The sequence below is a fragment of the Pezoporus occidentalis genome, unplaced genomic scaffold (assembly GCF_034315485.1).
Source record: "Pezoporus occidentalis ecotype Australia unplaced genomic scaffold, CSIRO_AGI_Poc_V1 ctg30, whole genome shotgun sequence".
Classification (NCBI taxonomy): domain Eukaryota; kingdom Metazoa; phylum Chordata; class Aves; order Psittaciformes; family Psittacidae; genus Pezoporus; species Pezoporus occidentalis.
This window is the reverse complement of record NW_026914941.1, coordinates 2445893-2469028: the sequence shown is the minus strand read 5'-3', so window position 1 is coordinate 2469028 and position 23136 is coordinate 2445893. Positions and strand designations below refer to the sequence as shown.

The 23136-nt window shown below is 41.5% G+C and overlaps 1 long non-coding RNA gene across 3 annotated transcripts in view; it reads right to left on the bottom strand.

Annotated features, from left to right (window-relative positions):
- LOC134168122 (uncharacterized) overlaps positions 1-15949 on the bottom strand; it is a 154024-nt gene extending 138075 nt beyond the window's left edge. For all 3 annotated transcript variants that reach the window (XR_009966436.1, XR_009966434.1, XR_009966433.1), the window contains exon 1: positions 15743-15949. This is a non-coding gene — a long non-coding RNA (uncharacterized LOC134168122). The remainder of the gene's footprint in view (positions 1-15742) is intronic.
- Between the last annotated feature and the right edge of the window lie 7187 nt (positions 15950-23136).

Here is a 23136-nt window from a genome sequence, read left to right as displayed (position 1 = left end):
ACTCAATGCAAGGCTAGATAACAGAAAAATTACAGTCTGTATTGCATAGTATTGGGCTTGTATTACATTCTTTGGAATGTCTTCACTGTTGCAAGAGAAAAGAACACAAATCTCAGAGACAAATAAATTCCTAATATATCTTAAGATATGGGCATCTCCTGATGAACTACAGTGTTTAAGGTCTAGTTAGAAAATAATTTTCACCTGCATTCCAACTATTACTACTTGCATTTTTTAAAGGCCGATAACAGAGTTTTCTCCAGAATACATCAACCTCATTAAGTGCCAGTAAAATCTGGGCTACAATTCAAGATCACAGTGTTTAATGCACTCCTAACAAGTCAACGTAAGCCAATACTCAAATTCAGTGCAACACTTCATTATCTGTCCAGGCACAACTACAGTGTATTTTTTTTCTTCTGTTTTTCAATAGTCACAGGAAAAAAAACCACACCTCTGTGACTTAAATGTAATGAAACAGAGAAAATTACTGGCTCTTTCTAAAGGTACATTGTCATTTTTCTCCTACTGTCTAAATACGATGCTTATTAGATTTATATATACATATACTTAATTCAGAATTGAAATAGTAAAAGAACTACTTGACTATAGCAACACAATAAGCAAGAAAACATAAGTTTATATACATCAACCACTGAATGCTCTGTATGAACATCTAACCGCTATGAATAACAAGAGTCAGTGCACGGGTATATCTTCTGTGTTATGATCCTTCATTCTTCTTGCCCTCGGTGCAAGTCCTCACATTTTGTTTTGTCCCCATTAGCCTTTTGAGATTCATGAATTGGCAAATTTGAAATACTTTGCATAGTTACCTGTTAACAAACTATAAATGTCATGGCAAAATGATTCAGGCCATCCATACCTAGTTATACAAAACCATACAAAATTATTTTGGTTGATATCAAAGCAGGGGAACACATGCTACCGTCTTTGTCCATATTTGCTTAAGAGTAACATAAATGCATCATTCATGACTAGGACAGACGCTTTGTAGACAAGGCTGAGATCAGTGAACACAGAGCAGCTCCACGTTCAGCAGAGCTGAACCACAGTGACTCATTATTCTGTTTCCATTCAGGTCCCTTACTCTGGCCTGCACCAGAAACCCCAAAACATTTGCATTAAAGTACATTATAGCAGCACCAGAAACAAACAGAAAATAAGGGAGGTCTTAGCTGGTTTTGAGAGGCCACATTAATGATAGTTCAACTTCTAGAAGTAAATTTAAAAATGCTGTCAGTGCCACCAATGAGGACAGAGACTATTCCAACAAAGATAATGGAGCTGGAAAGTGTCAATGTCAGCTTTCAGTGCACCTGGAATTTGAAATAAACTTTTTCATTAAGAAAATTGGATTTTGCAGGGGGATAAACAACATCATAAAGAAAAAAGGAAGGTGGATTCATAAAAGAAAGGAATACTGCTCAGGGTAATTTCCAAGCTAAAATTCATTAAGCACTCTTTAAAACTGAATAGGTGTGCAATTAGGAAAACAAAAAAGGTAAAAAAGATGATAGAATACCACTGTATATACGGGAAATGAGTACTCCTTCCCAGAAATACACCTTGGGGAAAAGGCAAAGCCTTCCACAGTCCCTCTATACAATGAGAAAGGAGAACAAAAGACAGGAATTCATTTGCGGGGGGGGGGGGGGGGGGGGGAAATCAAGCAAAAAACACACAAAAAATAAACCAAATAATAAACCCTGCCTAAGATTACATTTTTCCTCATTAATTGTCTTTTTCATTGTCACTGCATAACAAGAGAAATCTTTTCTCCTCTGCATGAGAGAGGGCAGGATACACTCCCTTTTGCTTTGGAAAAAAAAAACCCACCCTTGTGTTCTACAGAGGAGTCTCTGCCCAGTGGCTTTAAAACACATTTGCTAGCACAGAACCATCATCAGGTTTTGACAACAATCTTTCCAGTATTAGTTGCTGACCCAGCCCCGATACAATCTTTGATATTCCTTGTGGTTGTATCTTTAGACAGCATATTGGCTTAGTCTAATCACGTTGTAACATTCAAATCCTTTTTGTCCTTACCATAGCTCACCACAGGCATTCTTCTCAGCATATATCTGAATATATTCCTTATAATATAGTTTCTGCTTCACATAAAAGGCATGGGTTTTGAGAGAACTTGGTTTTTACCTCTACCAATCAATGTGCTACAACAAACATTTTCATGCATTTCTGCATCACGATGTATGGAAATATGACTACAATTGCCTTTTGTTTATTTGAAGGAAGTACAAAACCTCATGAAATAACCACTAACCAGCATTTCTTTAGGCGCAGGAAATAAGCCCTGAATACAGATTCCCTTAACACAATTTCATTAATAAGGCAGCAGCACCAAGCAGTATTTGGAAGTACTGAAGTCTGCACACCCACACAAGATCTGCAGGCCTTGTCGAATAGCTTGCTTCTGGCTATCTTCAGTCTTGTAACATTTTCACATTAATTTTGGGCAGCATGAATTATCCCACTTGAGGCGTTTTAAACATGCTTGAAAATAAATAATGAAAGCATTGGGCACTATAAATTAGCAAACCTCAGAAGCAGCTACTGTTACAGATCCTGAAAAGTTTTTCTAAACTTGTCAAGCTGTGAATAATAAATAGAGTGGAAATGGCCAATTAATGCACTTAAATAATGACCTTTATCAAAAGTGAAAAATGTTACTCTTTTTATTCCTGTAATATCAGAAAAAAAAACCCCTGACAATTCTATTTTAGCCCTGATACTTCACTAACAGAAACATTGTTTTATAAGGGAATCTCCACCTGGAGTAGAACTGTGGAACCAAACACAGTACCCAAAAGTGAAAATTTGTTTCAGCTATTGGAAATACATGTATTTATACTTTATGTGTCAACAAAGTTTGTTAAAAATATCATCTGAAGGTGAAGATTTATGACCACATTTACTTATACCTACAATTTTGAAAACCACAGATCTATAATCATACGGGGTATATTACAGTGAAGTTTGATTTCTCTAAGGGATTAAGACAAAATGTAACTAATTTGTTTTCTAGCCTCAACTTTTTCTAGTAAAGACTCACTTTCATTGCAGTACTGAAAATAACAAAATAAAAATATGATGATGATTGGGAGCAGTCAGCATGGATTTACAAAGGGGAAATCACGTTTAATGAATCTGATAGCACTCTCCCCTGAGATGGGCTCAGTGCATGCTGGGAGAGCAGTGATGATGTATAACTTGACTTCAGCAAGGCTTCCAATGCTGTTTCCTACAATATCCTTGTAGATACACTGACACAGCATGAACCAGAGCAGTAGACAGTGAAGCGGATTGCAAATGGGCTGAACTGCTGGGCTCAAAGCTTTGTGATGAGCAGCACACATTCCAGCTGGAGGCCCTACTATTACACTAATGGAAAATAACCCACAGTAGTGTGATGTCAACAGGATCAAGGAGAGAGCAGAATCAGGCAGCAGTATTATTCCTTATCTTTCCTTTCTCCTAAAAGTTAATAGATTTGGTAAAAAAAAAGTATTGAAAAGTAACTACTATAGCATTTCAGGTTTATCAATATTCATATTCAGGTGACCAAGACACTGATAAAACTTATATACCTCACCAGTATGGTATAAACCATCTACTTGACAGTCGACAAAAACTGCAGTACACTGAGTTATAATATCGTTGCACTATGAGTTCATTTATTCATGAACTGCAGAGAAAAATAAGCACGTGGAATGTATATGAATTTTCAGTTCAAAAGTTACTGCCATCAAGGGACAGCCTTAAATTATGCACTACCTTTAAAAAAAAAAGTTGTGTGGCTGTTTGTTTTTTTTTTTTTTCCCCAGCAATGCATGAACTGCATCTAATGAGCACACCCTTTAGCTTCTTTCTTTTGAAATCAAGTGTTCTTTTGTTGCTCTGGGCTCACGCTCCATGTGACACGTGCACCAGAAACAAAACTGGTCTAAAAGTTTGGAAATAAGTATGTCAGATTTTCTGCCTTTTTTTTCCCCCTCTTTTTCCAAATACCAAGACTCCAACTTATTTAACCACATCCTCATTGGTTACCTTTGCCTATATGTGGTCTTTAGTTTTCATATAAAACATCGGTTAATGAATAAGTTTAATTGAGAACTATGAATTACAAGGAAAGCTGTTTCTACAGAAAACCTAACGAAATGAAAAACCTGCTAAACCACCAAACATTCCCAATCAGGCCAGGCTCGGATTTTGAATAACAGCGAAGGCTTCAAACATATGAAATCTGCAGTTATGATGACCTTGAAAATTATCTGTTCCAAAAAGTAATAGTGGCTTCAGAAAAAAAATAAAGGTAAAGGTATATCGCTACACACTTGTGTCAGTGAAGGAGAGAGAGATAAAATATTCAATTTGCTGTCTCTTTATAGAATTCAGAACCACAAATTAATGTCCACAAATTAATGTAATTTGAAATATTTTATACACATACCTTACCATTTTCTAATTCTTCACTTTAGATTTCACAAAGTATGAATTATTAAAACAGGTTATTGAGCCAGTTCTTCAAACTAAGAAAGCCAAAATAAGCTTGTAAGAAATGTGATTGGCATTTCCTTCTTTTTTCTTATAGTAAAATCTCTTCTACTGCAGCTATCCAAGTGTTATCACACAGCTTTATGTTTTCCTCTGTCCAGCTCATGTGAAAACATGCACAAAAAAGGGGGGAGAGCGAGATGACGAAAACTTCTGGTGTAGTTGACATCTGATCTGAATTCTGATTACCACCTGCTGTGTCGTTTAACTAGAAACAAGACCTAAAATCTCTCTAGAGAATATGTGACTGTGATTTAGCTAACTGACATCTGGATGCTCTACATAAATATAGCTGAAAGAACATTTTCCTGGCAGTTACAAGCCTGACTGATAAAGTAAGCAGTTTGAGCATTAAGGCTTCGGGTGGCTCATTGCATCTCTATTGACAACTCAAAAATTTTTTTCCCCTACATCCCAAACCAGTTCCTGCACAAAGTCTTTGTACCATACACAGCTGAGTTCTGTGGCCAGCCTGTCAGGAGAGGTCCCCATCTTCTCTGGAAAAACACACTCAAAATGCACATATTAAAGGAAACAGCTACACATAACCAAGGAGGCAGGAATGCTCCATATATATCCAGTGCAACTTGTGAAAGTTGTACTTTGCCAGAAGCATTCAGTTATATATTTTGCAATGAAAACTACAATACATCAAATACGTATTTACAAACAGAGGTTCGTTTCATTTGTATGTAGGTCAACAAAGAGTAGCACAGGCAGCAAATTCAAAGCTGTATAGAAGCACAAAGCACTTGAACAACCTGTTTGAAGCCTAGAACCTCTTTATGCTTTTATTGAAGGTTACTTGTCACTGGGATCATCAGAACTCAGGAATATAATCATGCAGAAGGAACATTGCTGGGCAGACATTCTGCACTGGACAAATAAAACTAAAACCAACTCATTCAAGCAATTCAACACAGTTTTCATATCAACATCGTAAGGTCTTACTAGGAAGAGAGAGGGGACAAAATAAAGGAATACTGAGAAGTTAGCTAATGAAAAACTTGAGTAGATTTACACCAAACACCTGTAAAATTACAAAATGATGCACTGCTAAAATGTAAAAATATTTAGCTTATTATAGAAATGGAGACAAAATTTCTGTGATACAGTTGAACTTTTTTTCTGACCAGATTCAAAGAGACTTGGCAGAGTTTTTATTTCTACATTAAATATATAAAATAAAAAAATGAAATTTACCCTCTTGAACTGAAAAAAAAAGCCAGTTAAATGCATTTTTGAATCAGTAACAACTGCAGAATCTGCACTCCATCAAGCTGTTATCCTGCTTTCATTCAGATACATTCAGAAGCCTTAATATGATAATGCATTAATATAATAGCAGATTGCCTCTCAGTATCACTAACAGGACAACTTTTAAAATGCAAAACAAAGTTAAGTGCAACGTAACCCAATTCAATCTAATTTGTTAAATCCCATTTAGTCAAGTTTGCAAACTCTTCTGCCAACATCAGCTCTTTTGATTGCCAGTCAGTAACAACATTACTACTACTGCAAGAAAAGGCGAAGCCATGGGCACCACTACTGCACACAGATCTCTTACTGCATTCTACAAATACATGCTTTCAGCGAAGAGCTGCTTAAACAGATTGAGCGTCTAACTGCTGCATAGAAGAAATCCTAATGAACTGGATATAAGTTAAATACTGCAATCCTCTAATTTACTGAAAAGCTTCCAAACTTTCTACTGTCACAGACTTCTTACATTAGTATTACTGATTCAGTTGGTAGAACTGGTCAGAAAAGCATAAAAGCAATAAGTGTTCTATGAGTATGCAACTGCAATTGGGAATTCTCTTGTTAACTGGTAAAAAGTATGCAGGAGTGACTGGAAAATGGAGATCTAGATTTTTCTAATACTGCACAATACAAAGGCTTTCAATAGATTTTTCTCAGGTCTGTTTAAAATTATAATGGGTCAATTTAGTTTAGTCTGTATTTTGATGATTTATTTTCTTCAGTTACAAAGCTGCTTCAGAATTTCTTGTCTCCAAGCTGCAGCTTCCCACCATTAGGGCAGGTAACTGAAATTTACTGGGTTAAAACCCATCAGATTTGTCTCAGAAGTTTTAAAAAAATGTCACTACTTCGCTTTGACTTTCCAGAAGACTTCCACAAACCTCTACATCGGCAGAACCAAGATGGTAGTAATGAAAACATGTCAAGTAACTGCTCCTCCGTCTGCAGAAACCCCAAGTACACAGGAGCTGTGAACAGCAGAGTAAAAATTCGTTGAGCCGTGCAGTGAAACAGATAGGAGAATTACCCCAGCGAAATTACTTTTTTGAAACTCATTACTTAAACCACGTCAGTTCCTCTCCAGTTCAGAAGGGACCATACCAGGGCCTCCAAGATTGGCACATGGGAAAGAATGAGCTACCTGGGACAGGAGGTGGCAGAACTGCTGTTGGTAGCAGCTTTCAACATTCACCAAAATACGGCTTGTGGTGGACCCTGAGACATTTGAGAAGATCAAAGGGCTTGCTGATGTTAAAAGCAGGCAATCCTGCTGTTCCAGCTTCTCTTGCACTGCCCACGTGCTCATCTGACCTCTCAGGAAAGCAGTTCAGCTTTTTGCCAGCAAAATAACAACTCAGGAGATAAAAAGTGACAAGGATTGCAGCTGGCACAGGAGTAGCAAGAGTGGTGCCTGGACTACAGGATGAGAGAGAGGAAGCCCAGTAGGAAGCAGCAAGCTGTTAGATGAACTCCAAGGTGTCATCAAACTTCACGCTTCAAGACCTAGGTTAAAATTGCTATTTGAACAATTCATTATTTCAGGCACACAAGCACTGCTAGGGAAATGAAACAAAAGCAGTGAACTTCATTTAAATACAGGCTGGGAACAACTGTCAAGAGGACCAAGGTCAGTATCAATTCCCTTGATCATACCCCTTATTGCTCTAAAGTACCAACTGCTTTTATCTTTTAACAGTTGAACAGATTAATATGACTAGTTAAAATTGCCAGCCTCATTGGGATGAAGAGAAGCAGATATATGTGAACATGTCTTGAAAATTAAAGGGTGGTAAGAAGGTAAGAAATAAGTAAGCCATTCCACAAAACTCTGCAGAAAGCAAAACTTCTACTTGCCAAATTCTGAACTGTGTTTCCCAGACTCATTTCAGAGATGCCAGCCCTCTGCCAGACCTCATTTGCACTTAAGTGCACTTAAGTGTACTGCCTCTTATCAACGATATATTTGGTCAGATGAAAGAGAAAAGAACTTCCACCTTTAGCCACAACACCACACCACCACCACCACCCTCAAACTAACACTGAAAACGAATACGAAACCACAACAGGAAAGGGAGAGAGCTCATGGCTGGCACTGCTCTGGGACAACTCAACCATTGGCTTTTTCTCTTTCAGGTTTCACAGTGTTACCCAATATACCTTGGTTTCATCCTGATTCTTGTTAAGAATACTGCTGAGAGCTCAGAACTTTTTATCAAATGGATTTACTGGGAAGTTGGGAACAAACCCATTTAGATGAATTGTAAAATGTGGGCTTAGCATTCCGTGGAACAAAATGACAGGCATATGCTGAAATGAATTAACCCCACTGGCATGGATGTGATATCTTCTGTCTTTAAATGTATCATCCCTCAATTTCTAAAACTATCTGAAAACTCCTAAAATGCAGTGAAAGTAAAGGAAGAGACTGAAAGTAGAATTGAGCTCCTCGTTGTGGTTTTGATTTCTTAGTGATCTTAGCAAATCACTAACTCATTCTTCACTATCTGCCCATAAAACTGAGGAAAAAAAACCCTTGATATATATCTGACACTTTTAATACAAAAAGCACTTTAGAGAAGCCTTTTGACGTGGGATGAAAGACTGTACTTCACCATACAGAATAGCTGTATTACCTGACATGCTCATCATACACTGTCAGAGAGCAACAACTTTCAGCATCTTTTTCTTATTACTCCTCGATCTTTGACCATGTTCAGTAATTATGGATGGAATTTTGTAGATTGCTTTAGTGACTTACAAAAGTAATTCCTTTGGAAATCCAGACAAACCTGTTTCTCAGTTGTTCAGAAATGTTGCCGGTATTTGGGTAGGGGTTTTTATAAAATAGGGATCATCCTTATTTAAAATCTCTGTCATTTCTTATTGCTATAAAGGGAAAATAACCCAAATTAACTATTTTTCTTGGCATCACTAAGCCCTGCACACATTCCTACACAAGCAGCATTCACATCACTGACACAGTTATTTGTGATTTCTATGCATATGTTTTTGGGTCACAACTTGGAGCTTTGCTTCTTCTCCCTGTTTGTTGTACTGGCTGCACAGAGGCACAAAGATAAGACAACCACGTTGTGAATGCTACATGATGATTTTTGCTGCACACATTAGCCCGGCTCCCCTGGCTGTGCTTACAGCTACTGGAATTTCTCTAGCAAATCAGAACGATTTTTGGCACACTTCAGACTCACTCTCCTTCAGCAAAAATTGGCCTGCCTATTTTAGAAACAATCAGAAAGCACCAACCACACATTTATTTGACTACCTGACCTGCCCTTCAAAACAGTCATTACCATGCAGAATAATGGCATTCTGCAAAGAGGAAAGTGCCATTCTCAAAAGCAGCGAGCGCTTTTGGGAATCATTTCCACAAGCCAAACAATGCTGTTCAGCCAATGAACTGACATCACTCCTAAAAATACTACTTTGTATATCAGTGAAAATGACGCCCAGACACACTAAACAAGGAGGCTGTATGTTACTTGTGGGTGGCAGCCAGCCGAGACTGCTATCTCACTACCCATCTGCTTCTTCCACACTGCCAACTCCTAAGACCTTTATTAAAAACAGGACTTGAATTATGCAATTTGCCAGACTCTGCCCCTTTCCTACTACTGACTCTAACACAGTGTCACACTCGTGTCTAGAGGAAGGGAAAAAACCTACTTCTCTTCCACTGGCTTTCACAGGAGGTTCAGCCAAAATATACGAGTTGCTGAAAATTCATGGCTCCATTTATTTCTATTTCTTCAGCTCCTCATGCCAGCACATTTTCTGGGTTTCCTCAGAATGAAAGTCATTAGAGATAACAATTTAGCCAAGTGCAAAGGAATCCAAAGTGATGTTTCCTAATGAAGGTGCAGCTCTTCACAAGCAGTACACCATGGAGTCCTTAATGGAAATTGCTGCAGCAGAGTATGAGAAAAACACAGACTGGAGAATGAGCTGGTGAAGGGTTCCAGGACTCCCGACAGCTGAGTTCTCCACCTGAGGCTGCCTTGGGGCTGTGAAGATAGCCGATGCGTAATTTTGGTCACTTGCTGTGAATCCTGTCTGTGTCTAACAAGATGTTCCAGATTCCAGAACCATTCCAGGCTGCATTCATTTCCAAAGAATTATAAAAAACCCAAAGATTTGGGATGATTTTGGAACTGCCCTTTTAAGCAAAACTAAGGAGAATGGGTTGGGGAAGAAGGTGAATAGCCTGAATCACCGAGAAACTGCAGGATTGCTCTATAATCCATCTGCATATTCACATGAGATTGCAAAATGCTATTTTGGGGATCAATTCATGTATTTTGTAGTTTCTTTCTACCAACTGGACAATGCCATACCATACAGAATGAGAACGTTTCAGCTGAGATATTATCAAATGTTGTAAAGTAGAACTGAGCAAGAAAGATTAAACAAAAGCAAAAAAAACCCCTCCCTTTCTCCCCCTTGCACTGGTTTTGCTCCTTTATGGCTAAAGATTATTTTTGTTTTCTCATTGCCCTTTTGGGGAAACCTTATCCCACTCACTGGATGAAACTGTTCTGTCTTTGGCTTACATCTTTCTGGCACTTCTGGAAAACCTACCCAATGTTTTAAGCACTTACAAATGCTCCTTAAGCTGATTTTAGTATACTTTTCTGAACATTTTTGTTTAAGATTTTGTTTTAAGATTGCGCATCTTAAGATTTTTACATTGTAATTTTGCCTTTTCACTTCCTTTTAGATTTAAAACAAAGAGAATAATTTTCTTTATTTAAGGTGTACATATGGCGTTAATAATGTGTGCAGTCTAAATAGGAGAGGGAATTCCACTTTAAATGGAATATAGCTAGAAAAGGAAAAAAATCTTGTCTAACTGAAGTGCAGCAAGGCTGCCATGCTCTTAAATCCATCAGTATTTGTGAAGACCATAGTAAAAGTACAGCCTCCCTAACAGTGTTATATCGCCTTTTTCCTTCATTCAAAATATTGCATGATTATCAAAATAAACTGAAAACAGAACAGAGGAAGCTTTCTGAAAACTGCAGAAATGCACAGTAAAACCTTATCTATACTCAAAATAGACAAAGTTGCAGTGGGAACATTGACTTTTTAAATTACATTTGGCTGTCTGCAGAATACACAGTAGTGAGAGAAGACCAGTGTCTTATATCGTGGTAAAAGTTCATTTTGTCTCAAAATTTCTGCTGGTTAATAGTTTCAGCTTAAGGTTCTATAGGAAAAAACTTTTCTTTGTTTAATTTAGGAAGTAAGAGTAACTGCCTTTTATAAACACCACACACTCTGGGGCCAAGATGATTTTACTGTGCACTTGTTATTTAAATGAGTGCCGTGTCTCCATATGGCTATATGGATGCGAGATATATGTTACATACTCTAGGGGCATTGAAGGGCTTAAAGTGCATATGTTAACAAATAATGCTGAGTTGGCACCCCTGCATTGCTGTCTTTACTACAGCATATAGTAATATACTCTATTTTTTCATTTACTCTTTTCCTTGGAAGTATTTTTAAGAGCTAAAAAGCACCTGGGGATTTCACAGAAACTTTACTTTATAATCAGCTTATCTCAGGAATTACAGTACTGAAAGCCTCCTAAGGCTTGCAGTCAATTCTGGTATAGTAAATCATACTTTTATCTATGCTCTTTAAAGCAGAACCAAAACCAAATTCCATATATATATCTATAAATATTGGTTAAATCTAGAATTCCCAGACAAACTTCTTAGGTATTAACACTTCTCATTTATTATGATACTATGTTAATTCATGCCAGATGGAGACTATTCAAATGTTCATGACTTGTACTTGTCACGAACATATGTTCCTGGAATAATGGAGTGGTTTCTTAGCAAACAACATCCCATATTTAAAAACCTATGATGAGGCTCATAAAATAAAAAACATAAACAGAGAATGGCACAGCTGGAAAACAAAAAACTTCAGGTTCTTCTCTACCTGAGGGGTTACGGAGGGTAATGGATTCTTTGCACACTTTTAGCTGTATGCTGGGCAGAGAGCTGTAAACTAGTCCAACCAGACAGATGAAGAGGAACACTGTTACTTTCTCACTGCCCCGTATCAGAACAATTCTTCTTGTACATTCAAGAGAAATAGCTCTAGCACAGGGGAAAGCAAGGTAAAAACTAGACCTTCAAAATCCTGCATTTCATTTCGAGGCCTACCTTAAATGCACAGGGTGAATGTGTCAAGGATGTGCTCAGGAAGAGTCAATTAGAGTGCCTCAACATACAGCTAGAATTTGGGTCTTGTTACTGTAAGCCAAGAAAGGTATGATCAGGGATAATAAAGGCTTGCTCTCACAGTGCTGGCATTGATTAAGCCATCAGAGGTAGGCGCTGTAGGAGAAAGTGCATGTTATGTATTTTTAAAATATTCTGCTTAATTAGAAAAAATAGATTTCTCAGCTTGTTGCCATAATGTCCTTGAATTATGAGCACAGTTCCTTTCCCCTACCCATGTGCCTCGTTTCCACTGCCAGTTAACTTACACCTGAATGCTTCATTTCCAATACAATGAAATGATTGCTTTGGGGTTTTGCCCTAAATTGCAAAGTCTCTCCAATTAACTTTACTGCAGGGGGACTAGTTTCTGACTGTGAAATACGATTGGACTAGTTAAATGCTCTTCTTCCCCCTTGAAATAGAGACAGAATTACTATTGCTGATGCAATGAAAGGTTTCAGAACACCTTCCCCAGGTTTTGTCATGGAGAGATACAAACTCCAAACCTAACTTCTGCCCTGCCATAACTAGATCATGTAGAATTCCCAAACTCTTTGTGCAGATGTTTGAATGTGAAGATTTTTTTAAAGAGAATGGTCAAAAGTGAATTAACTTGGGAAAAAACCCAAAAGACAGCAGTGCTGAAAATGGCATATGATGGATTGAGAGGTGGCCAACAGGGGTATAAGTGGGAAGACGAAGAGTCCATGCAAAAAAAGGATCACACAGTCCAAATGGAAAAGGAGTCGCCTAAGTAGTTGTGAGAATACACTCAGAGGAAACAAGCAGCAAAGGAAACTCGCAAAAGTATGACCATTTCTTCCAAGGCACAGAAGTCACCTACAAATGAAAGAAACTGCTATAGGAAATTGGGGGGGGGGGGGGAAGGCACTTTTGTTGCAGAAAAAAAACACCAAGTGAATCGGAAAAGTGGCATTATACATCACACCAAGAGCTTTAAGCTTACAGTTCAGATGCACAGATATGTTAATAATCACAGGAGCCATTTTTATCCTTATACTGAGGTACATTATCTCTAATAAATACATCAGAAAGAAATTAACGTTTGAAAGACTAAACCATGTCTATACAACAAACTGCCAAAGGCACTGTCATGAAGCAGACTGCATGAGGGGAAATTACCCTTTTTGGTAGGTAATCCTGCCAGAACACAACTTGTTCTCACTCACAGTGCCCCATGCCCATCACACTGCCTCAGGCTGTGCAGGAGATGCAACCTGATCAGAAGCACATATGAAGCTCATCTGTGAGCAGTCAGCTGTATTTAGGGTACATGCACTCCCACTGACAGAATTCTATCAGGAAAACTTGACTTTTTGGGGTTTTTTTTTTCCCTCTGTTGGGAAAGGGAGAACAGCAAAAAGCCAAAATGAAGAGAAAAAGATGTAAACTGCTGATGCCTGATGGTACACAGCAGCAGTTTGGGGTCACACTCAGTGTCCACAGGAGAGGCATACAACCATCCCACAGCCAACTTCATGTGGATATGGCTTCTGTGATGAGCTAACCTTGTCTAATCTCTTGTATTTTTCTCACAAACACCATCAGATTGTACTGTGCCTGGCAACTCAAAATAGAGATCTGCACTCTATGCCTGTATATAGGCAACAAATTATAATTTAATCCAAGTACATTGTTAAACTGATATTCTTCAGGCTATTAGAAAACCAGTGTAACTACTTTCTGTAAGAGCTATTTTCACGTAATGTGCCTGTCCTCCAAACTGACTGTTGGAGATCACATTTCCCGAAAGGGGACATTAGTTGCAGCTGCATGTTTCCATTCCAGAGACGAATCGAATCAATGCATAGCCTAGTAATATGCACTATCTATGAGGCTGCTCAGGGTCAGGATACTGTCCATTTTGGAAGGGTAGATGAAAGAAAGGAAAAGACAGGAAATCAGGAGTAAAAGAAATGTTTAGATTTTGAATTACCATGACGGAATAAGCTTCTGCAGCTCTGAAAAGCCCGTTATAATATTTATCGACTTCTGCCAGTTGTAATGGCAGCATGCTTCCCCCCTCTATGCTGACTCAATATGCATAGAAAATGAAAACCTGTAGGATGAGATAATAAAATGTGCATGTGTTCTGCCTGATAGCAGTAGCCCTGGTGATAATCCCGTGAATTCCCAAAGTATGTTCTATCAAGATTCAGAGAACAGTATTACATCCCATACAGAAAAAGAAGGGGAAAGAAGGGGGTGGTAGCAGGAATGACCGAAACCTTCAGCCTGACAGATAAAACAAACCTTTCACACAACTGTTTCTTTCAGAATAAAAGCCGAAAGGAAGCAGACACCCCATAAACAAGTATTCAGCCTTCAGTCAAATACAATCTAAAAATCCCCATCACCCAATAAAACACACAAGTTTACATTTGTCTCTGTCATATATGCTTTGTTTACAAGCCCTGAGAAATGATCTCCAAGCCACACACCTTTCTGTGACCGAGACAGATGGCATATGCTCTTGAACGCAAAAGATAATACCGTTACCAACCTTAAACATATTGTTTTCCCCATATGATAAGAGCTGCTGTACAGAAAAGAATCAAGAGATTCAGTCTTTTTTGTTCTGTGTATTTATCCATTTCTTCAGAAAATGGCAGCTTTCTCTTTCCAGTCTTCTGAAAGAGTAGGAAATGAAGGAAAAGTGGGAAATATTTTGCATACTCTTAAGAAGTGGTGAGCCAAGGTTACTTACACCTAGAATCCATGTGCATGTTCACACATAAGCAAGACACATATACAGGCATATACATAGATAAATAGAGACATGAACAGCTTTTTAAATAGATAGTGCTACTTTTTGTGCTACAAGACATGAATTTTTGGCAATACCCAAAAAGCCACTGTGAACATCCAAGCAGAAAAAGAAATATATTCTTATTTGTTCAATTGCTTTTTACTACAGACCATTTACCTTTCTCCCTCCTTCAGTGACAGAAGACAAATCAAAACCCGTCAGGTATTTTAAACCGTGATCTGCACTACACTTGACGTTTGAACCACAGGTCAAAATCACTGGATTCAGACCTACAATTGCTTCTGTTCCTGGATGTGTCACAAAATTCAGCTCTGCTAGCGGTACATGGCCTGTGCCCAATTACAAAACAGGACAAGGCTTTCCAGGCAAATAAGTCCTACACAGCTGTAACACCTATGAGCAATCCAAACAGCAATGTCTTCTCAGCTCCTGATACCAGCACAGCTCAGCTGTGCCAGTCCATCTACCAAGCTTTCCCCATGCACACACTTGTTTTACCTGTGCAGCTTTAAAGCATTTTGCACTTAAAAGTATTCTCTGACCTTTCTCTTGGTCCTATTCTCACTCTGACTCCCAGATTCACCCTGAAGCTGTCTCCCGTTTTGCCAGAAGAGATCTCTGTCCCATCCCATTCAGGAGGTGATGCTTTACAAGACTGAACGGAGAAACCACAGGTCCTCCAGAGGCTGAAAACCAAAACCAGTTCATTTTATTGTAAACATCCTTAAAACTGTGTCAGGAGGAACTAAATTCTGGGCAAGTTCTTCTTCAATTCCCAAAGTAGTGTGAGGAAAAGAGACAGGAAAGAAAGGATTAAACAGAGAAACAGGATCACCATTCTGCGGGTCCAGCAACGCCGTCCCGCTCAGGGAGCTGCAGTCCTTGCAGTCGCAGCCCTTTTATTGCTGTCAGTCACTGACCCCGCCGAGGCCCAGGGCACGGCTGCCTCACACGGGTGCAGCCGGTCGCCATTCTGTTGGGTCGGGCCCTCCTGGAGCCCTCTTGCAGGCGCAGACTCGCTCGCTCGGTGCAGGTGCGCCGAGCGCTGTTCTGGAAGGTTCCAGGCGGCAGCAAGTCTCTGGTGACCCCCAGCCCCAGGGACCGCATTGACCTGAGGGGCGGGCGCGGGCGCAGGCTGGCACCGGGGCAGCGGATCTCCGGCCTCAGGGCAGACAGCGCAGGAAACATCCCTGTGCTCGTGCAGCAGGAGCCCTGCGCTGCCCCACGGCCTGCACCCGAGTGACAGCGCCCTGAGCACCAGAACAGGTGCCCCGCTGCCAACAGGCCCTTCTGTCTGCTGAGCTGTTGAGACACGCACAAATAGGGTCTCTTGACCCTCACAATCTCTTGCATCTCCTTAGAAAATGTATCTTCTCCTTCCCTTTTGCAGCCAAATTCAGCATCCCTCTAAAGACTCAGCCCACTTAACTACCCTTCCTGAAGGAATGGTTCCCCACCACACTCATGAGTTTCCAAACATTTGCTGTGCATAAGTGAGGAGTTTCTCTCACCACATACTTGAGTATATTCAGTCAATGAACAGAATCCTTTGCAGATGACGCACAAAACTACATTAAAATATTAGGCTGATATTAGTAGCCAGCAAAAGTTGCAAATACTGCTGTAACAGGGTCTATCCTTGTGTAAATATTTCTCATTTTAAAATATTTCTCTACTCTTAACTCAAAAGAACGATGGAACACATGCATGTATACATCTGGAGTCATGATTTCTTTCTTTACATCATCCAAAAATTCTCTGGGAAAGCCTAATAGAAGGATAAATTACTTAAGAGTCATAATGGGTTACAAACAATCTTTATCCTAGGTTAGTGGTTCAGCCTCTCTTGAAAAGTTCTGGGTGCCAGCTGGAACATAAGAGATGGGGAAAGAAAACACACCATGTCTCTGCAAGTATTTCTCTGACTACTACCTGAGAAGTAGGAACTCCCAGAAGTAGCAGGAGATACTGGCTGCAACACTGCATCTGTTAGAGTAGTACCCTATAAAGGATGTTCTGGAGCAAATAACAGATATGAGGAAAAAAACTGCAAATCAATGCTTCTTGAAGGACTTATTTCTTCTGGCCCTTCAAAAAGAATCTGCATGACTTTTTCTGTCACTGCTGAACATCAAGATTGCACCAAAGGAAAAATATTCGAAAGGACAAATCCATCAGAAGTCAAAATTCTTTATAGCAGGCAATAAAACAAAGTGCAATACTTGAAGTCTAAAGTATTCCATCTTCCATCTTCTATTCGGTGAATAAATCAGTGTTACTAAACTCAGTGAAAAGGGGAAAAAGGACACTCTGCACTGTGTATGGAATATACCATCCATACTCAGTTTTATGTTTTGCTGCATCTCTTGTCTACGTTAAGAATGTCTGTCTATATACTTATTATTTAAAACCACGATTCCCCCTAAGGGAATACAATGGGAGTACATGATGTTAATTAGCTTCATGGCATTTTATCCCCAATTCTGTGTTCAGTAAAGCACTGCTTTTGCAGTGCTGTTGCATTCCCAATGCCTATTCCTTCAAACCTCCTACAAAAAGGATCTGCACTTGGTTAACTTGGAGCATATTACTTTTTCCCATAAGGGAAACAGACTCATGTAAAATGTTCCAGCCTGAAGTGAACACCACTAAAACATTAATGCACTGTTCTTTAAATAGGCTTTCCTTTTATGTTCATTGTATCCTTGTGTCATGTGAAACTACTTGACATGTTTTGTTTGGCTAGCTTTTCAAAGAGCCCAAATTTTACTCAGTCCAACTTCTAGGCCCCTGCAGCCCACTCACCCAATTAAAGAACTGCGGAATGAAAACAGAAAAAGCACTTTGTGGAGCTTCAGAAATATTGTCTCTCAGGAAGGCTGCCTGCAAAAAGCGAACAAATCCATTGTGCAAACTGGTGCATTCCAGAATAGAATAAAATTGCTCGTCAAAGTCTCTTTATCCAACATGGATTACTGACTCCTGAGAGCTGTAGGTTAGTTGAAGGTAGAGTCTATCGGAGGCAGGAAAACTCTTATTACCTTTTATTATAACACATCCTCCCCACATAATCTATAAAAAAGCCTCTAGGAGCCCATTCATTTCTACACCTCTTTGCTGCCTTTCATTTTCAATAATGCTGAGCACAATTCAGTACTCTTTTCAGCCCACTGTACTTTTCATATGTGTTCACACGCTAAATATTCCTAAAATGCCCTTGGGAAAGAGTACCATTTATTACTTCAGATTCCTGGGAACTGCAGTTCTTACAGCTGCCTAGGAATATTGCTTCAGACAGTTCTGCTAAAACCTGCAACCTTATCACCAGACCACACTGATATTAATTTTCATGCAAAGTGCCATGTGGTACCCTTCAATATATATTAGTAAGACAAATAAATATCAGAGGAAGACGTTTAAAACTGGACTGACAAGCAAATGCTAAACAACAAGATTTTATGAACTAAAATTTGAGGAAGTTCACAGCACTAACTGCAACAAGACTACTTATGCACTGCTTCATGCTGGTAGAAAACAAGGGAATACTGCTTGGTTGTCCACATTCCAGGCATGTGCGCACACACGTGCACACACACACGGGCGCACACTTTTTCTCCAAAGAGATAAGAACTAACTAGCTGCACAAACTCATTCTCCTTTTTTGTAAGAAAGAACAGAAAACCACAAAAATTGAGCTACCATTCATATACCCCACCCTGAAATACAGTAGCACAGTTTTGATAATTCTGCTTGCTTCTCAAGAACAAGAGAATACCCCCTTTCACCCTGCCCACAAATTAATGCAGGGGCCACACCAGAAATGACTTCACATTTAGAATGGTTTGAATGAACCCTAAATTTCCGAGTGAATGTGATAATATAAAGCTGAAGAACTTTGCAGGTGCATCAGCAGTGAAAACTGGTTGCTACAGTCACTGCGTGGTACCTACATCTCTTGGATAACACTGGGGCAGCTGGTTTGACTGTTGTTTTTTCACAGTGGCTAGGAAGCGTTTCTGAAATATGTTCCCACTGATGCTTTTTTCCCCCCTTCTGTATTTAGAAAGTAAATCCTTGCATATTCTTACATGGGATTATGTACCACCATACTCCAGGGATGTAACCTGCTATCTGAGATAGTAATTTGCCCAAATAAATCATATCCTGATATGAAAAGAACCACTCACTTCCTGCAGGCTTTAAATTTACTAATTATCAGCAAAAATGTTGATCAGAAGCCTGGGCTTCTAATTCACAGTTAACAAACAAGAATCTTGGCAGAGCTTATTGCAAAACGAATGCGAGAGGAAGGAAACCCCAGTGGTCCTGTCTGTATTCTTCACAAATTTGTTCATGGAGCTGTCACATGCTGGCAAGGAATGCCTCTTTCTTTTTTTTATTCCAGTATATTAGTACATGTTTCAACCTTGCATTCATGAGCCTTTTGTAGTTTCTCAGAGACCAATTCTTTTCTTTTTTTTTTTTTCTTTTTGTATGTGAAATGAAATGTGGCATTTGGAATATATTTTCTCATGTTTGGGTTGTTTTCTCCATTGTTGTGTTTTAAGCTCAGCCATAAAGTAGCCACGCAGTTTCTCTCTCACTCCCCCCCCCCTTCCTCCCTCCCCTGGCTCCCAGAGGGATGGGGAGGAGAATCGAAAGAATGTAACTCCCACGGGTTGAGATAAGAACAGTCCAGTAACTAAGGTATAACACAAACCACTGCTGCTATCACCAATAATAATAACGATAAGGGAAATAACAAGGGAAGAGAATACAACCGCTCACCACCCACTGACCAATACCCAGCCTGACCCAAGCAGTGATCTCACCCTTCCAGGTAACTGCCCCCAGTTTACATCCTGGGCATGACGTGCTGTGCTATGGAATACCTCTTTGGTCAGTTTGGGTCAGGTGTCCTGTCTCTGCTTCCTCCAGGATTCCCCTCCTCCCTGGCAGAGCATGAGACTCAGATAAACCTTGGTCAGAGGAAGCATTACTGAGCAGCAATTAAAAATATCGGTGTTATCAGCGCTGTTCCCAAGCTGAAAGTCAAAAACATAGCACTGCACCAGCTACTAAGACAAATGACTGCTACTGCTGAACCCAGGACAGGCAGCCACAGATTCCCTGGGCATCCTGTGCCAGCATCTCAGCACCCTCATAGGGAAAAGCTTCTGCCTAAGAGCTCACCTAAATCTGCCCTCAGGCTGGTTAAAGCCATTCCCCTTGGCCTGTCCCTACAGGCCCTTGTCCAAAGCCCCTCTCCAGGTTTCCTGTAGCCCCTTTGGGAACAGGAACTGCTCTAAGGTCAGGCTCCATGGACTTCAGAACCTACAGCTGACACAACTGTTCCTGCAGCCATGTTCCTTCAACTCATGACTGGGGTGACAGCTTGTCAAAGGTTTGAGGGAACATCACTGAGTGTCCTGGTTTGGGTCTAACAGTTCTGTCTCAAAGAAAAGCAGAGGAACGCATCCCCAAAAGGCACAGGAGTGCAGAGCACCACTTTATTTCACATGCAGGATCAGTGCAGGTGCTGTTTCACTTGTACTTCATCCTGCAGAGCAGGACGGAGCTCTGCTGAAAGCTGAGAGCATCACCCAGCACATGCACAGCCGCGACAGCAGCAGCGCTGCTGAAATCACAGCGGGGTTACTCCACACAAGAGCCTTGGGGCATTTCTGCACAGGGGGAAGGTGCCCAAGGGAGAACCTTCAGGTCTGGGCACTCTGATGCCCAACGCTGCAGCCTTCCCCATCCCGCCTTGGGGACCAGCTCCCCGCGGCAACGGGAGGCAGCACGGCCCCAGCAGCACAGGCCAAAGGCAAATACAGTTGGGGTCACTTCTCAGCCCTAAACAGCTCTCTCCAGGAGAAGACAACGCGGCTTTCGAGCAACTTCTGCTGCCTTCCCCTTCCTGTTGCCAGGAGATGGGCACCGTGCATGGAACCCTCATGGAACCCTCATGGAACACTGATGTCACAGTGATGCTGGAGGACTTGAGGGGCCACTGGGGGCCACAGCCCTTCAGTCTGCTGAGCAGCAGGACCCAGTCTGGCTGCTTGGGGGACTTCTGGAGCCAAGGGCAGGAACCAAGTGGTTTTGGAGATGTCTTCAGGAGACGCATCCTCAGCTTCGGCCATGCCTCGAAGAGGTGACACGGGAGCACCTTGGGCTGCTGCCCCCGCACCTCCCTCAAAGGAAAACTCCCTTCAGGGTTTGCCTGATGAACCCTGGGCCCTGATCATGCGATTTTGTGTTTCAGAGACCTCTGCACCCAACTCCTTCCCTGTTGCCCTATGGAAGCTTGTCTGCTGCTTCCAAGTCCGCTCCATCTGGTGGGGCAACAATGGGAGCTGCGTGGTTATTGCAGACAACCTCTTTGAAACAGAAGTCCTTGGGAAGAGGGGAGCACGTCGGGTCCTTAAGGCCAACAGCATGAATGAGTTCCTCGACCGGCTCCACCTGCATGGCTTCTGTAGGATGCCAGAGGACATGGTGATATCCGTGCCCATCAGGGAGCTGTGGGCAGTAGCAGCAGCAGAGCCTGCTGTGGAACAGGTATGTTGGCTCCTCCGCACACAAAAGAACCCTCAATCACCTTGTGGCAGCTGCTCAATGCTGACAAGATACACAGCAGCACCACCATTATTCCCAACAGGCCCATGCCACACTCAGGTGCTCTAAAACGAGACCTATTTGGGTTTTTCCTTTGGATTTTAAGCTTTTGATGACCCTACACTTCTCTGCTCCCAGCAGCTGGAAACACAAGGGTGGTTATGACTGACCAAAACTCTACCCTAGCATTGTATTCAGCCAAAACAGCTGAGCTTTAAAATGCCCCAGAAAGTCCTTTTGAACACCTGCGGTTGCTTTTTCCGATGCAGATGCCCAGTTACCGGATCTCTGTCTCTCTCCTCCTTGTACCGATGCCAACTGACTCCTCCCCTTTGCATTTTGTAGCTGCTCTTCTTCTACCACCCCTACTTCCAGCGGGATTACCCCAACCTCAGCAAGATCCAGAGGATGGCAGAAAGCGCCATGGAGCAGCTGAGAGCGGCCACTGCAGCCCCGCCGGGCACCAGCGTCAAGGGCACCAGGCAGAGGAGACGCCAGCGTGGTGCTGAGCCTGGTGCAGGAGCTGCAGAGGAGCAGCACAACACCCAGCCCTCTGCAGCCACCCGCTCCACCTGCACCAGGCTCAGGGCTGCTGCAACCACCCCAACAGACACCAGTGGCCCCTCTGCCCCAAAACGTAGGCGTAGGTAGATAGGAATAGCAATAGAGTAGAGATAGGGTATAGGTTAGTGTAGGAGTAAGTTACTGTTGTGTAGGTGTTTCAGTAGGTTATAGGTTAGTATAGAGGTAAGTGTGTTGTTGTTCTCTAGAATTAACTTTTCTTAGAATCATAGAATTATAGGATAGTTGTAGTTTAGTTTAGTTTAGTTGTAGGATAGTTAGTGTTGGAAAGGATTTTAAGAGCTTCTAGCTCCAAGCTCCCTGCCATGGGCAATGACACTTCACAATAAACCATGGCTCCCAAGGCTCTGTCTCACCGGGACTTGAACACTGCCAGGGATGCAGCATTTACCACTTCCCTGGGCACCCTGTGCCAGTGCCTCAGCACCCTCACAGGGAAGAATCTGCCTCGTTCCTCAACTGAACTTCTCGTGCTCCAGTGCAAACCCATCACTCCTTGTCCTATCGCTGCAGTCCCTGATGAAGGATCCCTCTCTGGCACCCTCAGACGTCCCCTCACACACTGGAAGCTGCTCTGAATAAACATTTCTGATCTAAATGGCATCATTTCTCGTCAATAAAAGCTGCCGTGTGCTGTCTCTGCAGTCTCACAGTCGCTGTCTCCACACCCGGGCCTGGGGTTGCCTTCAGGGACATGAAGGGTTTGGCTCCAGCCACAAAAGCCAAAGGTCCCAGTTCAATGTCAGAGGCTCTGCCCGTGCTGTTCTGCAAGGCAGGGGAGCACAGGAGCAGCATGGCTGCTCGGCTTCTCCTCTGCACCTTAAAGATGACCTCAAAGCTCATCCAGTCCCAGTGCTGTACCATGGGCAGCAAAACTTTCCACTCGAGCAGGTTGCTCCAAGCCCCATTCAACCTGGCCTTGAATGCTGCCAGGGATGGGGCAGAGTCGTGGTTTAAGCCCAGGAGGTAACTCAGAACCACGCAGCTGCTCACTCACTCCCCCACTTCTTCCCCCTGCTCCCAGAG